This window comes from Diceros bicornis, chromosome 18 (assembly GCF_020826845.1).
Source record: "Diceros bicornis minor isolate mBicDic1 chromosome 18, mDicBic1.mat.cur, whole genome shotgun sequence".
In the NCBI taxonomy this organism is placed as follows: Eukaryota; Metazoa; Chordata; class Mammalia; order Perissodactyla; family Rhinocerotidae; genus Diceros; species Diceros bicornis.
In genome coordinates, this window is record NC_080757.1 from 23,985,209 (window position 1) to 24,000,315 (window position 15,107).

The window sequence follows — 15,107 nt, forward strand, 5'->3', positions numbered from 1 at the left end:
ACTCCTGTGTCTATATCTAAAGGAATTAAAATCAGTATCATGAAAATATATCTGAACACCCATGTTCATAGCGGGATTCTTCGTAGCAGCCAAGATATGGAAACAATCTAAGTGTCCGTCAATGGATGAATGGATAAAGAAGATACGGTATATATATATATATATACAATGGAATATTATTCAGCCATGAGAAAGAAGGAAATCCTGCCATTTGGGACAACAGGAAGGAACCTTGAGGGCATTATGCTAAGTGAGATAAGCCAGTCAGAGCAACAAAAACTATATGATATCATTTCTATGTGGAATCTAAAAAGGCAGAACTCGTAAACACAGTAGAAAAGTGGTTACAAGGTGCTGGGGGAGGAGGGAATTGGGGAGATGTTGTTTAAGGGTACAAACTTGCAACTAAGTTCTGGAGATCTAACCTAAAGCATAGTGAATATAGTCAACAAAAGTGTATTATAAACTTCAGAGTTTCTGACAGTCTAGATCTTAATTGTTCTCACCACAAAAAAATGATAATTATGTGACATGGAGGAGGTGTTAACTAATGCTATAGTATCACATTGCAATATATAAATGTATCAAAGCAACCCGACATACACGACATACACGTTAAACTTACACAAAGTTATACGTCAATTATATCTCAATAATAAATAAATGTTAGCTATTGCTTTTATTATTATTTGAGACAGCAAGTAGCATTAGCTCTACACAGGGTAGATGTAAAGAACCTTAAGAAGGTTAAAAATGAACAAATCTCATTGTACTTTCTTGAGGGAACGGGGGAACAAATTTTGAGGTCAGAGTCAAAACCCACTAACAGGAAAATAGGGAAGAAAAAAATTTTTTCCTTGTCACTGAAGTTACACAATAGCTAATAATAACCAAAATGTATTGAGCAATGACTATCTGCCTGGCACTCTTCTAGGCACTTTACTTCAATCACTCCCTCAATCCTTTAACAGCTCTATGACTTGGGGACTATTATCCCCATTTCACACATCAGGGAGCCAACTCAAGTCACAAAGAGATTACCAATTAGCCCAAGGTCCTGGAACTGGTAAGTGGCAGAGAGGCAGACCCATAATCTTCCTCACTATGTACTCTGTCCCTCTCCAAGTGACACTTGTCACTCTAGGCCTGGAAAGTTCACAAGTTCCAGGGAAGGCAAGGGATTCCAGAGGAGCTCATGGCCAAAGACACAACTGGCCTGTAGTAGACACCTGACACAGGCTTTTGGAAGCATCAACTGTAGCTCCAGTTCAAAAATCTGTTGAGGGAGATTCTTCAGCTGGCAAAAGAAGAGAAGGAGGCACTGCCCAGAATCTAAGAAGTTCCAGAGCATGAGACAGAAGTAGTTGCATTAATCAGCATGTCACAAGGCTAAAAATGCCTTGTAATATTGCTGGAGATGAGACAGACAGGGAGGAGATCAAAAGAAAGTGGAGGTTGTGCGACCAGAAAGCGAGGGGATGGGCCTCGATCCAACACAGAGGTATCAGGAATGAGGCAACGGGGATATGGACAATAAGGTTTTAAAACACATTGGATTGACCCAGAGAGGCAGAAGGAAGCCTTGAGGAATAGCCTGAGGACCCGAGCTGCCGTCACTGCAGATGTCTATGTTTTGAAGACTGGGCGTTTGGGTGTTTCTCCAAGAAGGGAAATGGTGCAAATAAGTGTAGTCTCCTCCAAGGACTTGGGGGAGCAAGATGTCACAGTTAAGCTTTGATAAGACACTTCTCCCAGTCCAGTTAAAGTCCAGGCCAAGCACCACTGACAGCTACAACAGGTTGACTGGATTGGCTGAAGTTGGAATCGTGAAGGCTGTCACTTCTCTCTGGTCTAATTTCCTGGCGCAGCCACTTACCCCTGGTAAAACGAAGTGTCTGACATGGGCCATGACGGGAGGCAGCAGCGTGGGTCTCAGTTATGATGTGTGTCGTGTCCTGTAAAGATGATTTTGTAGTGGTTATGATTGCATTGGATTTGGGGTCATAAACGGCTGTAGTCGTGGAGAACTGGCTTGTATCTTGTGTGGGAGCTCGTGCGGTGATATTTTTACATATCATTTCAAACTTGCGGAATGTTGGGGAAGTGACACCCAAGAGAAATTGGTTCAACGGACCCAACCTTGGAGTCGAAAAGACATGCACATATATCCTTGTTCTGCCACTCACTAGGGGTTCAGCCGTGAGGAAGATCTTAAGTTCTCTGAGCCTCAGATTCTTCCACTGTAGAATGGGGATAAAATACCCTACTTCATAGAGGGTTTCTTTTGCAGAGAAAGATTTGCCCTGAGCTAACATCTGTTGCCAATCTTCCTCTCTCTCTCTCTTTTTTTCCCCCTCCCCAAAGCCCCGGACCATAGTTGTATATTCTAGTTGTAAGTCCTTCTAGTTTTTCTATGTGAGCTGCCATCACAGCATGGCTACTGACAGACGAGTGGTGTGGTTCTGCGCCCCAGAGCTGAACCCAGGTCGCCGAAGTGGAGTACGCCGAACTCTAACCACTAGACCATCAGAGCTGGCTCCAAATCTTTTCAAAGGGTCTCTCACCCATGGAGCTTGCTGTTTGGAAGCAATGAACTCCAGACCTTTCAAAGGGTCTCTCACCCATGGAGCAGATGAACTCCAGAAAGAATCAAGAAAGCAAAGAGTGTAGCCCACATCAGCAGGGCACCTGACGGGCTGGAGGAGCCCCTCAGGGTGGACAGTGTTTTCTCGTTTTCCCGCTTTGAAAGGACGGTCACATTTGAGATCACTCCAAGGGCGGCTGAGCCAAGTGTTGTACAGACTCTTCCGCTCTCTCCAGCCTCCAGGATGGAAACACAGCTGTGTGTTCTGAAAGGCGAGAACTGATCGGGAGGCCTCCTGTCTAAGAAGAAACAAGGCAGCTCCTGCCTCTTCCTGTGTGTGAAACTAGCTGATGTAGGTGCTGGGAATCCAGAAAAGACCTCGAATACGTGAAAAAATACAAGGAATGGCAGAGCATGAAAAGTGACCATATGTTAATGAGGTGGTATAATAGAAAGGCTCTCAGTACCTGAATGGTGTGTGTGTGTGTGTGTGTGTGTGTGTGTGTGTGTGTGTGTGTGTTAAGAGGGCTTGGTATAGTAGAGTGGAAAGTCAAGGAGGCCTCACTGAGCAAAAGTTTGCCCTGCGAAAACCTAGGGCAGGAGCTTCCCAGTTCTACATCCACCCACACCACACTGGGACAGAAATGCCTGAGTGTGTCGGGCAGGGTGCGTGTGAAGGACGGAGAGGGACAGTGTGTCAGGCCTTGTAGGAGCCCAGAGGAGCAGAGACAGGGTAGAAAACAGAACCACAGCAAATGTTGTCAGTGCAAGTTATAGTTTTGGCAACACTGAATTGAATCTTCTTCTTCCTGTTCCCTCTCCATCCCCTTGCCCCCTTTTAAATTGGTTTGAATAGTCAATCTGTTTCCATAGCACCTTTTTCTTTCCTTTGTGTTATTGGGAAATCCCATTGTTTGTCACTAGTTAACATCAACCTTGTGAAGAATCCCACCTTCCCCACAGTGGTCAGACTTCATCAGCATCACAGGAAAATAATATTTTCTCCTTGAATTTACCTCTCAGAGAGTCCAACAAAAGGAGTCAGCTGCTCCCAAACGTCTTCAGTCCTGCTGAGTCCTGATGAGTCCAATTAGGCCTTCCTGGGCCATCCCTGCTTCAAGATCAGTTATATGACACATTACAGCTTCCTCTAGATTACATTAATGTCTAAAGAATCATTGGCCCCAAACCCACATTTCCTGAGAGAAAGAATCTGGAAAATGATCCTTTAAGGGGGTTAATTTCTGGTTAATAAAATAACATCTGCCACCTCCTCTGAATATCGACTTTTACTTCTCACTGTAAGAAGCATGATCTTGGATAGACATGGTTTATCAATGTGATAACAACTTCTGGTAATTAGATGCAACAGAGAGAAATTAGCTGCACAGTTTTAAAATATAAGACCTGTTCACAGGAAAACATAAGATTTACCCATTGCAAAGTTACATAAAACAACCTAAAATATGTTTCAAGTCATTTATGCTAGAACTGTACATGCTAACATCTTTGGTGAAATAGCTTATGTATAAGAGCTTAGAATTCTGTTAAAGATATCAGAATGAATTTAGACCAAACAATATCCCTCCCCCAGTATCATGAAATGGACAAAAACAGTAAAAATACAGCCAGGAATTAAAAGCAACAATGAGTAGCAGAGAAGCAAGTCAAGAGTTACAACTTCAGGCCAAAAACATCAAGAAGAAGTGTCCAAGAAAAGAGAGAGAAAATTCTAGCCTGTATAAATCTTGTTTCCATCCCAGCCCCCAGAAGCACACTGGGAAAAAAAAAAAAGAGTGAATCAACATAGTCTGTGGAATTCTCATGAATACATGAATTTAAAGAGAAGTAGCTAAGGAGGGGAGTAGAAATATTACTTCTTAAACAGTAACTGTCACCTCACATCATCCTTGCTGGTTCGGCCACAGGAAGTTCCAAGCTCCACCAGGAAGGGGAGTCAATTTCTCTTTCCCTGACAAGTCAGATGGCGCTTTGTCACCCATGGTAAAACAAGCCCTGTCAAGCATCAGCCCCTTCCTCCAGCTCTTCCTGGGGGCTCTGCTCTGGGACACTGGCCTGGGGCCCTAGAGAGTTCTCTTTTGGTTTCAACACTCACAACAAGAAGAAGAATCACTTCTCAAAACATGGGTCAACCAATGGGGACCAGAGTCCCAGGAGGTCTAGCTTAGGGATGCGTGTGGGGACCAGCGCTTTGGAGGCTAGAATGAGGGGCTGCCCATCCTTTCCGAAGCTGTTGTGGAGTGAAGCCTAACCTGGCCAACTATTTGGAACATGGCTCTACTTGTACCCTGGACTGCCACCTCCCTGCCCTCACTCTACTTGGGGCCTTCAAGTTCACAGCTGGTTGTTTCCTCTGCAAATCTTCCTGCCCATGAACCATGGGAAATAGTACCAGGCTTGAGAAGGGATTTAGGCTGTGCAAGTGTGTGAACTTGAGTGGGACAGAGTGATACACCAGGGTCCTCAGAGACCAATGTGGGAATGGCGGATAGGCAGGACCTCCACGGAAGGGGGCTGAGGTCGGAGCTGAATGTTATGTTGAATGTCACTGTGTTTGGTGGCAGTGTGCTCATTCCCCCTCCCCCAGAAATTAAGTTTAGCTGCTGTCTCTGGCTCCCACAACTGGAATACACATCGTGGTGACATGTGCTCCTGTAGGAGTCCAAGAGCCCAGAGCTGCAGGGAACCCTTGGGAACTCAGATAGGGGTCTCACAGACTGACCCCCAACTTGCCAGGAATTACCCAAACAACATTTGGAACGATTCTCTGCACAGCCCCTGGCAGGGACACCCCTGAACTCCGCTCTGGCCCCTGGTGCCCTTCTCAGCACTGTGCGGCCCACGCAGGAGGGTCTTCTGCGCCAGCCAGCTCGCCCGTCAAGTATAAGGCCTGCTCTCCTCCCCTCCACCCCGACTGCTCCCCAGACCCCACAGCCTGCGGTTTCCGGTGGACGTTGCTATTGAAGTCCCCAGTGGATGGGGAGAAGCTGGGGCTTTGGGGAGCCAGGCGAAGGAGCTGGGACAATCTCTGAGTACTTAATCTGCTTTCTCTGGGAGCCAGCCCACCCGACCCTCAGAACCTCGAGTCCTGGGAGTCGCTGGGTATCAGTCCTTACATCTCATGACCCTGGAGACACCCCGGGGCAGGGATCCGCACAGCGCATGCCCCTCGGGCGAAGCCAAGAGCGGGTTCTCCCTGGGGCAGAGAGGAGAGACATCCCTGGTTACCTCCAGTACTTAGGAGGGCTTTTTCTTCCTCTGTCTCTCTCTCTTTTTTTTTTTTTACAGTTAAGACAAAAAGAGTCTAGAGTATTGCAAAGGAAAGGTGTTAAGAGCTCTGCAGGGGCCGCGGCCTGGGTAGGGACCCCGGTCCTTTCCCGCATGGCCCACCGCCCTCGCGGGCTGTAGGGTCCCGTCGGGGAAGCCGGCCCACAGCTGCTGAGCTGGCCCCCCATCCCCGCTCGGTCTGCCGGCCCCAGCCCGGGCTCCGCCACGCGGCGCCGGGGAAGGTGCGGGGTGGGGGGCAGGGGGCGTGCCCGCGGGGCCGGGAAATCGAGCCTGGGCTCGGCCCGCAGCCGGCCTCGGAACCCGGGAAAAGGCGATTCGGCCGCTGCTCTTTCGTTGCTCTCATTTCCACAGCGTGTTCTACGAAGACGACGGGACTCCACCTTACTCCTGGACGGGCGGTGGGTTCCGCTTGTGTGAATGAATGAATGAATGAATGAATGAATAAATAAATAAATAAAGACAGAAGAGAGACTTTTGAGGAAAATAAAAAGGACAAGCAATTTCTTTATATAATACTCTTAGCTCTCTCTTCTTTAGACCATTCCCCACCATGAGTCTTAATAAAATTATCTTGTAAATTCTCCCTCTCCTCTACCATCCAATTAATCGTATCGTGTTTTTAGTGTTTATCTTTGTACTTTTAAATATACTTAATTTTATACAAATAGTTTTACCAGCTTAAAACAGTTATCTTTTTGTCAGATATGACCTATGAGGCAATAAGCCTTCTCTTCTTCTGTGATCTTCCCCCTTAGGTATGCAATTTCTATATTGTCACAGTATATATCATTTACATATTATCTTGTCACCCTTACCTCTAACTTTGTCTTTGATCTTAGATCTACAGTTCACTATAGCCAATGTTCACTGATAACCTTTGTGCCCAAGTTTCTACAATCATTTCTTGGTTGGATAAGGTCATCCTCTAATAAGTTCCTCAGGGAGGATTCATGTGCTTGGTCTTCCCTGAGTTCTTACCTAGACAAAATTGTTTGTCTTGTCTCTAGTCTTCACTCTTGAAGGACCAAGAGGCTGCAGAGAAACGCTCACATATCCACAGCTCGCACATCCTTTCCAGGGCTCTTTTGTTGGTGTCTCTCCACTCTTTCCTGGCATGAAACATTCTTCTGAGGAGGCCGATGCCAACCTGATACTCCTTCAAAGTGACTCAGTCTTTCTGTGTGGCTGCCAGTGGATTCTCTGGCAGTCCAATTATAAATTGGACTATATTATAAATATAATTTATGTGTATATTTCTGTTCTACTGCTTTATATTACTCTCTGAGCAACTCCAATTATCCACACATTGAAAATCCACTGCCTATCTTCCGTAGGTATCTCCTTCTCTTTAATCTTTTCAAAATCTCTTTATTTCTGTTTACTGTTTTGGGCTTTTCTTATTTGTATTTTCAGATTTCTTATCTTGCTTTCTATTGTGCTGATTATCCCTGTGCATCTTGTAATCTAGCCTTTGCTTCTGAAGTTCTTTTGTGGTGTTCTTCCTCTCTTGATTGGGTTACATTACATTCACATCCTCTTTTGGTGGGGCTGTGTCTTATCTATGCTCCTTTACATCTGATTTGCCATATTCTTCTGGAGTTGCAGTTGCTTCATGATATTTTTTAAAAGTGCATGTTGAAATGTTGTGTGGCAACCTTCCTCTGCTTCCTGGCCATATTGTTCTGGTGAGCCTTATTCTTTTGCTAATATATTGCACAATATATTAAATCAATTTAGAAATTAGTCTTCAGATGAATGAATATCATAATGGTATTCTACTTGGAATAGTTGCCTTTCAAGATCACTCAAGTGAGTTATGTATCAGTCAGTAGAAAGGCGAATATTGCCTTTTGAACAGAATACTATATATTATATATATATCAATATAAAAACAACTAATTTAAATAAATGTTTACAGTGTTCCATTTTTCTAATGTAAACATTTTCTCTTTCTAAAAAGATCATGGCTGAGAAAAAGGCACATCAGAGCCTGCTGGAACGGCTTCAGCTGTGGCCCGGTGCTGGAGCTGGCCGACACTGGCTCACAAGAGCCAGCTGTTCAATTCTCAGAGATGCTGGGAGCCTCAGGATGCCACAGCTTCAACAGGTAGCTTGAAATTGGCTGTGGTGGGACTACTCACCAGCTCTCAGATTAATGGTCCAATTCATATCATTCTTTGTTCAATTTACAGAGCCATGAGGGCCGGCCCCGTGGCTTAGCAGTTAAGTGCGCGCGCTCTGCTGCTGGCGGCCGGGGTTCGGATCCCGGGCGCACACCGACGCACCGCTTCTCCGGCCATGCTGAGGCCGCGTCCCACATACAGCAACTAGAAGGATGTGCAACTATGACATACAACTATCTACTGGGGTTTTGGGGGAAAAAAAATAAATAAATAAAATTATAAAAAATAAATAAATAAATAAAGAGCCACGAGTTCTTGAATTCTTTATAAAATAAAGAAATACAGTGCAGTTATATATTTTATTGCTGTTCAAGTGTGGACAAAGAAGGAATTACCAACAATTCTCTTCTGGCTTACCAAAGAAAACTTATGCTATGTTTTAAAAAATTTAATGTCAATATAAATAGCAAGGCAATAAAAAGAATTAATTAATAGGGCCAATCAGAATTAGACGTTTAGAAGTTCTTTTCACAGAATATAGCAACAACTCTGAAGCCAGTCTTCTTACCAAGTTCCACTGTTAGGAATAATACTTTTATGATGCAGAATAGTCATTCCTTTTCTGAAACTGCAGGGACAGAGGGAATACTTGATCAGTTCTTCTTAGATTGAGGTCTTTCTTTAAGTTAGAAAGTGTCAGAATATACAGATGTTTCTGCGCTCTGGAAGCCAGACAGAGCAGAAGATTGTTGAAAATGGCTGGCTCAGCTACCACTGGATTGATCCCAAATACAACGTTTCTTTCAAGGCCTAAAAATTGACCAGCAGGATGTGACTGGCCAAAATGGATGCATCATTGAGCTCAGACTCGTTCTTCTTCTTCATTGCTTTTAGAAACTTATCTTCATCTTTTTCCACTTCACTTACTCTGCTGAAAAACACAGCAATATCATTGGGGGAATAACCATTCCTCAAGAAAAACCAGCACTTCTCTGCTACCTGGACCACCATCTCCTCCAAGTTCGAGCACCTCAGAATCTCGAAGCTACCTGGAACGCCCTGAGCCCATTTAGCTTCATGGACCAACTCCAGGCACCCTGGAGGGATGTTAGGTGGAGGTTTTCTTCTGACATCCTGCATTACTTTTTGTAGGTAGTTGGCTATTGGATCTGCATTGTGGACCACTCTGGTGAGCTCTTCTCTTAGAAACTGGGGAAGAAATGGGGGAGGCCATTGCAACTCAAGCGGCTGTTCTGAAAGTAGTCCAGAAAGATCCAGAGAATTCCTGGGCAGTCCTTTTCTCTCTGAGTGATGGTTTTTGCCTTCCTATACCAATCCCCATCTTCAGTGCGGAAATTCTGAGCTTCATCAATGATGATGTGTTGAATCTTTTCCAAGTTATGCTTCATGAAAGTTTTCCGGGTCACTGCCTGGCAGATACTTTTATTACTGTAAAAATTAAAATGACACACTCAGGTTTTCTTCAAATAAATAAAGGAGGGAAATGACTCTACCATGCTCCTTGGAACATGGGACTGTTGTCACAGATCATTTTACCACCAAACTCGCAAGGAACAAGGAGTGAGGGTTGTGTGGAGTGAATTCAGACTGTACCTCATTTGGCGACAGTGAGATGCCACTGCTTACCTGATGAAGTTCCTCAGAGGCCAGTTCTCACAAATGTAGAGAATTTCAACTGCTTCACAGTGAAACGTATTCCTGATCTTCTCCATGATCTTCATGGCCATGACGGTCTTCCCTGAGCCAGGTAAGCCATGGATAAACAATTCTCTCTTCTTGCGGAGGTTTGTTGAGAAGATCTCATACTGTCGGGCTGTGAGCAGATTTAAAACCTCACAGCCAAGCTGGTCACTCAAGAAAGAGCTGAAGCTGAGCAGCACAGTCACAAGGGACTGCAGCAAGGCTTCCATTTGCTGGGTGTCTGCAAGGTTATGGGACCCGGGGTAATCGATGGTGGAGCCGGAACCCGCCAAGGACTCCGCATGGCTCTCAGGACTCAGGTGGACGACTTTGGTCCTGACACACAGCTTCCCGGTGTAGCCGCCCCTGTTCATCACCTTCTGCTTCACAGTGAAGGCGGTGCGGGTGCAGTAGAACTGCCGTCTGCGTCCTGCTCCCTGAGAATGGTGCAGAGAACGGGGGGCTGTCCTGTGCTATCAGCAGAGCATCGCAGATGACTCCCTGCTTCTCTTGCAAGTTCAGGTCCACAGCCCAACTTCCAGAGAGGATCAAAATTCCCCGGGAGAAAGGACGCATTTGCTTATCTATTAAGTCCTCCAGACATTCATGCTGTTTGGACAGCTCCTTCCAGAGGGATTCAGGAGTGTATTGCTGATGTCCTGGGGGCACTAGACATGGAAAGAACTGAAAAGATTTAAAAAATGCTGTTGGTATTTTCTATAAATCACATATTACACTTAAAAGGGAGTGTAAGGCCCCCAAATAATTGTAGAATTTAAGGGAAATTCTATCTAGCACACCTATCTTTAACCCACACCCTACAAATCTGGTGAAATGAAGTCACCCTTGTACATATCTCATGAAGAAGGAGAGAGTGCGAACCTAAATGGAATTTATTGAGCCTGAGAAAGAAACAGCCATATACTCAGTTACTCTTGTGTCTCATGTTCTTATTGTGGAATGCTAAAAAAAAAAAAACTTTCTGGTAAGCTAATGACTACAAAGATCTCAGGTAAGTAAAGAAAATATTTGATTGAAAATGGATGTAAGGTAGGTCTAAGCTAGCAATTACCAGGACCTTGATAAACGTTTAGACATATATATACGTATATTATACTTGTATATAATATTCTACTGTCAGATCTCGCATTTCTGTGTTTTTTTCTAGGTTTCTCTGTGTTTTTATATTCTATCTAGGTGAAAACTTTAACTATTTTTACAGGCATAATGCTTCCATCCCTGAAAAGCTGACCAGAGGTGGACAATTATTCCACTGTTCCCCCCAATCTAGTGTTTTGCCTACAGTTGGACCAGATCAGCGGTTTCCAAACCCGGTGGAGCATCAGAATCACTTGGGAAGCTTGCTCAAATGCACACGCCCAACCCCCACCCCTGGAAACTGCAGGAGCATACACTCTTGGTGAGGGCCTGCGTATCTGCATGTTTAACGACCTCCTACGGCATTTCTGATAATCAGCCAGATTCGGCAAACACTAAGCTAGACGATTTCTAAGGGCCTCTGACACTCACCCCAAGAGGCTTGTGGCGTTGTCACTTTATACACCCAGATTTACAGAACACAGTCTTCCATGGATTTATTTTTAACCAAATGTATTCACTTGTCTCCCTTTCTCCTTATGTAAAAACTGGCGGTTAGTACCTGGAAATAAACTTCATTGGAGATCTGCTTTATGTTCCAGATTTTTCTTAGAATATACTGGTCTGCAACTTGTAGGCCTGTGAAACTGATTCAGCTGAGATTCAAAAGCTTCGGTCAACTCTGAAAGAAAGAAAGCTCATCTTACTCTATAGGATTTCATCCCTCAACACTGTACTAGGCCGGATAAGCTGACGTCTATGTTTCATTTAACACGGTACAATTCAAGACACAAAGGCAGATACTTCACTTGACTCTATGTCAAGGTTCCCAAAGATCCAGAGCCCTTCCTTTAAATGTTGAATGTTTCCTCACTCAATATAATGCTCCCTCTTCTATGTTTGAATGGCTATTTGCTCAAATTGTAATGGAACTTAAAACATTGTTGGGGCCGGCCCAGTGATGTAGTGGCTAAGTTCGTGCTTTCTGCTTCGGCAGCTGCCGGTTCGGGTCCTGGGCGCAGACCTACTCACCGCTCATCAGGCCATGCTGAGGTGGCATCCCACATAGAGGAGCTACAACTCTACAACTGTGATACACAAGTATGTACTGGGGCTTTGGGGAGAGAAAAGAAAAAGAGGAAGATTGGCAACAGAAGTCAGCGCAGGGCCAATCTTCCTCAAAAATAAAATTAAAAACAAAAAATCCCCACTGTCTTTTTAAATTCTAATCATCGTGTATTTTATATTCCTGCACATGTACCTCCACTAATCCCAACCAAACAAACCTCACCCAACCCTGGCTCTTGTCTCCCAGAGCTGATCTCATGCTAAACTGAGGTACAAGGGAATCATTCTTATGAGGCTCCAGCCAGTTCCAATCAGAGGATTTTAAACAATAAACAAACACATAGAGACAGAGATTGGATTGGTGGTTACCAGAGGGGAAGGGGCGAGGGAGGAGGGCGAAAGGGATAATTGGGCACATGTGTGTGGTGATGGGTTGTAATTAGTATTTGGGTGGTGAACATGATGTAATCTATGTAGAAATAGAAGTATAATGATGTACACCTGAAATTTATACAATGCCATAAACCAATGTTACTGCAATAAACAAAAAATTAAAAAAATAAATGAATAATTAACACATAGTTAGCCGAGGAATTCATTTCTAAATTATTTCCTTTATTTTTTCTTTTGTGGGAAATCACCACTTACAAAATACTTGGTTTTGGCTTTTTCTTACCCAACAAACTCTTCCCGTACATGAAAAGCATGGAGATTTACAGAAGGCAAATTTTAGTTTTGGGGAGGAGTGCAAAGTTATAGAGAATGAAGAAAGGACATGGAGGTGCCACAGAGGGAGAGAAGAACAGGGAAGGAAGAGCTTTCTCCCTCTCACCTGGCTCTGTGTCCATCCTCATGCCGACCCATTCTCCAGCTGTCAGGCTACACACGTGCTTGTCCTTCACGAGCCATGAGCTCGGAGCTTTTGAGAACACTGCACAGCAGAATGGCTCCACTCTGACCACACAGAGATAACCATACAACTTTTCCAGCTGAAACACATCTATCATTTTGGTCTCATACCTCAGCGCTGGTTGGGAAGAGCAAAAATGGATAACAGGCAACTTGGAAATTGCTCCCGCTATTGCACTTTCCAAAGAGACGCGGTCAACATTTTCTTTAGCACATCCCAGGACTTGTTTACTCTTATCATCCACTCCAATAACAAGATAGCCTCCTCCCGTATTTGCAAATGCAGGGACATACTCTGGAATTTGGCTTTCTAAATATTCTTGGATGTGTTTTGTAGAGAACTGTTTAAACTCTGTGACCTGGGACTCAGGAAAAGGCAAGATTTCACCATATTCAAATCTGTCTCTTTGGAAAACTTGGTAAGCAGGATCCGATTCAAGGATCTGATGTTTAGCGTTTGGAATTTTACGAGGTAGAGATCCTTCATTAATCAGACTATCTTCTGCATCTCTTTTCTTGGTTTTCAGGAACTTGAATGCATCTCTTGAACTCATGGGAAGCACTGAGGTGCCAGATCTACAGTATAATGAAGAACCCAGGCTGCAAACGCGGGGCTTAACAGAAATGTCTTCAGGCAAAGGGTCACCGCTCCAAGATTTAACGAAAATGTAAAAACACCTTCCTTGTTGCTTAGTCTCAAAGAAAGTCTGCAAATCTGAAGACTGAATAAGCGCCCTCAAACACTGTTCTAAATCCAGTCCCATGTCCACGGGATGCTCAGCCTTGTTTGCCAAAGCCAGCCGAATCACTCCTCCTCCTGAGTTTAATCAAGCACATGCAGCCTGTATGACTTTCACCTTCTCTTGCTCTCTCGGAATTTTCTGCAGCTTATTTCTGTTTCCTTCACCAAGAGTCCCGTCTCCTACATCGATGACCAAGTCTGAGTAACAGGGTTCCACCACCAGGGAGCAGTGGTTTGTTTGCATGTTGATCCTGCAGCTGAAACTATTGAAAGATTTGTTTCATTTTGATTAAGAAATAAATTGCTCCATGCACACAATTCATTCACCCATTTATTAGAAAATATTTAATCTGTGTCCCACATGTGCTTGGAGGAGGCACTAGACTAGTGAGCAAAACAGGAATAGTCTCCTTTCTTTAGCAGCTGTCTGGCGGGAAAGGGGGCTAATTAAATGAGCATTTACAATCACGTGTGGTGTGGGTTATAATAGGGGAAACACACTGGAGGGGTACCTGAGCTAATGTGGAGAGGAAAGTTCAATCAGACTTCCAGGAGGTGGTGATATTTAAGCCAAGACCTAAAGGATGCACTGGAATTGGCCAGGTGAAGTCACCAGCGTTGAAGCAATGGGAGCAGGTGGGATCACCTGAGGTGGATGTGCACTTACGGTGTGAGAAGGTCTCAGTTTAGAACAGATTTCCAATGAATATCAACTTTAAGAGATGAGTCAAAGAAGAAAACCTTGCGAAGGAGATTACAAAGAGGACCAAGCGTGAGAAACCAGAGAGGAGGGAGAAACCCCAAGGGAATGTGGTATTGAGGAAGCCCAGTTGAGGCCACCTGCTGAGGTTTTAAGGTGTCTAATGCTGCTGAGAGGACAGCTAGGTGATGACTGGAAGGAGAATTATCACCACCTGCCGTCTCCTTCCACCAAATCAGTCCTGAAGGACCCATAAGCTGAAACAGAGAGAGAGAGAGAGAGGGGCAGCAGAGTTCAGGGATTAGGATTCAGATTTCCTGGGTTCAAATCCCAGCTCTGCCACTTATTAGCCTTACTTTCCTTTCCCACAAAAATCCATTATATCCTAAAGGGTTGAAATGGCAAGCCTTGCTGGCTAGTAGGTGCTAGTAACTCTGGGCAGAGAAGGCAGATGTTGATGCAGGTAACAGAAGGAAAGAGATTACTGGGCAGTGAAGACATATAGGAGAAATTTGTTAGATAAAAATGAAGGCTGGAACATCGACAACTTGATGCTCTTGCCTAATTTAGATCCTTGCATACAAATTTCTATTTGTAACGATTCCATTTTTGCATTCCAAGACCATTGAAGCGTCTTTGTCAAGATATTTGTAAAATGTTCCTTTGGATACATGGGAACTTCAAAGTTAAATGTTTTCCTCTTGTCCCATACACTTGAACATCAAAACAATGTATGCTGACAGTTTTTCATTGGTAACTGTATTCAAACCCTATCTATTTCGATTCTTCTGTAGGCAGAAGAGGCTCAGGGAGCTCTATGCCCCTCATCTCTTAGGTTTAAAGGAAAATTATAATCAGTGACTCTTGCAGATT

The 15,107-nt window shown here is 44.2% G+C and overlaps 1 pseudogene; it reads right to left on the reverse strand.

Moving 5' to 3' along the window:
* Positions 1 to 8,472: 8,472 nt before the first annotated feature.
* The window catches only part of LOC131417241 (schlafen family member 13-like), a 49,283-nt pseudogene continuing 42,648 nt past the window's right edge, over positions 8,473 to 15,107 (reverse strand).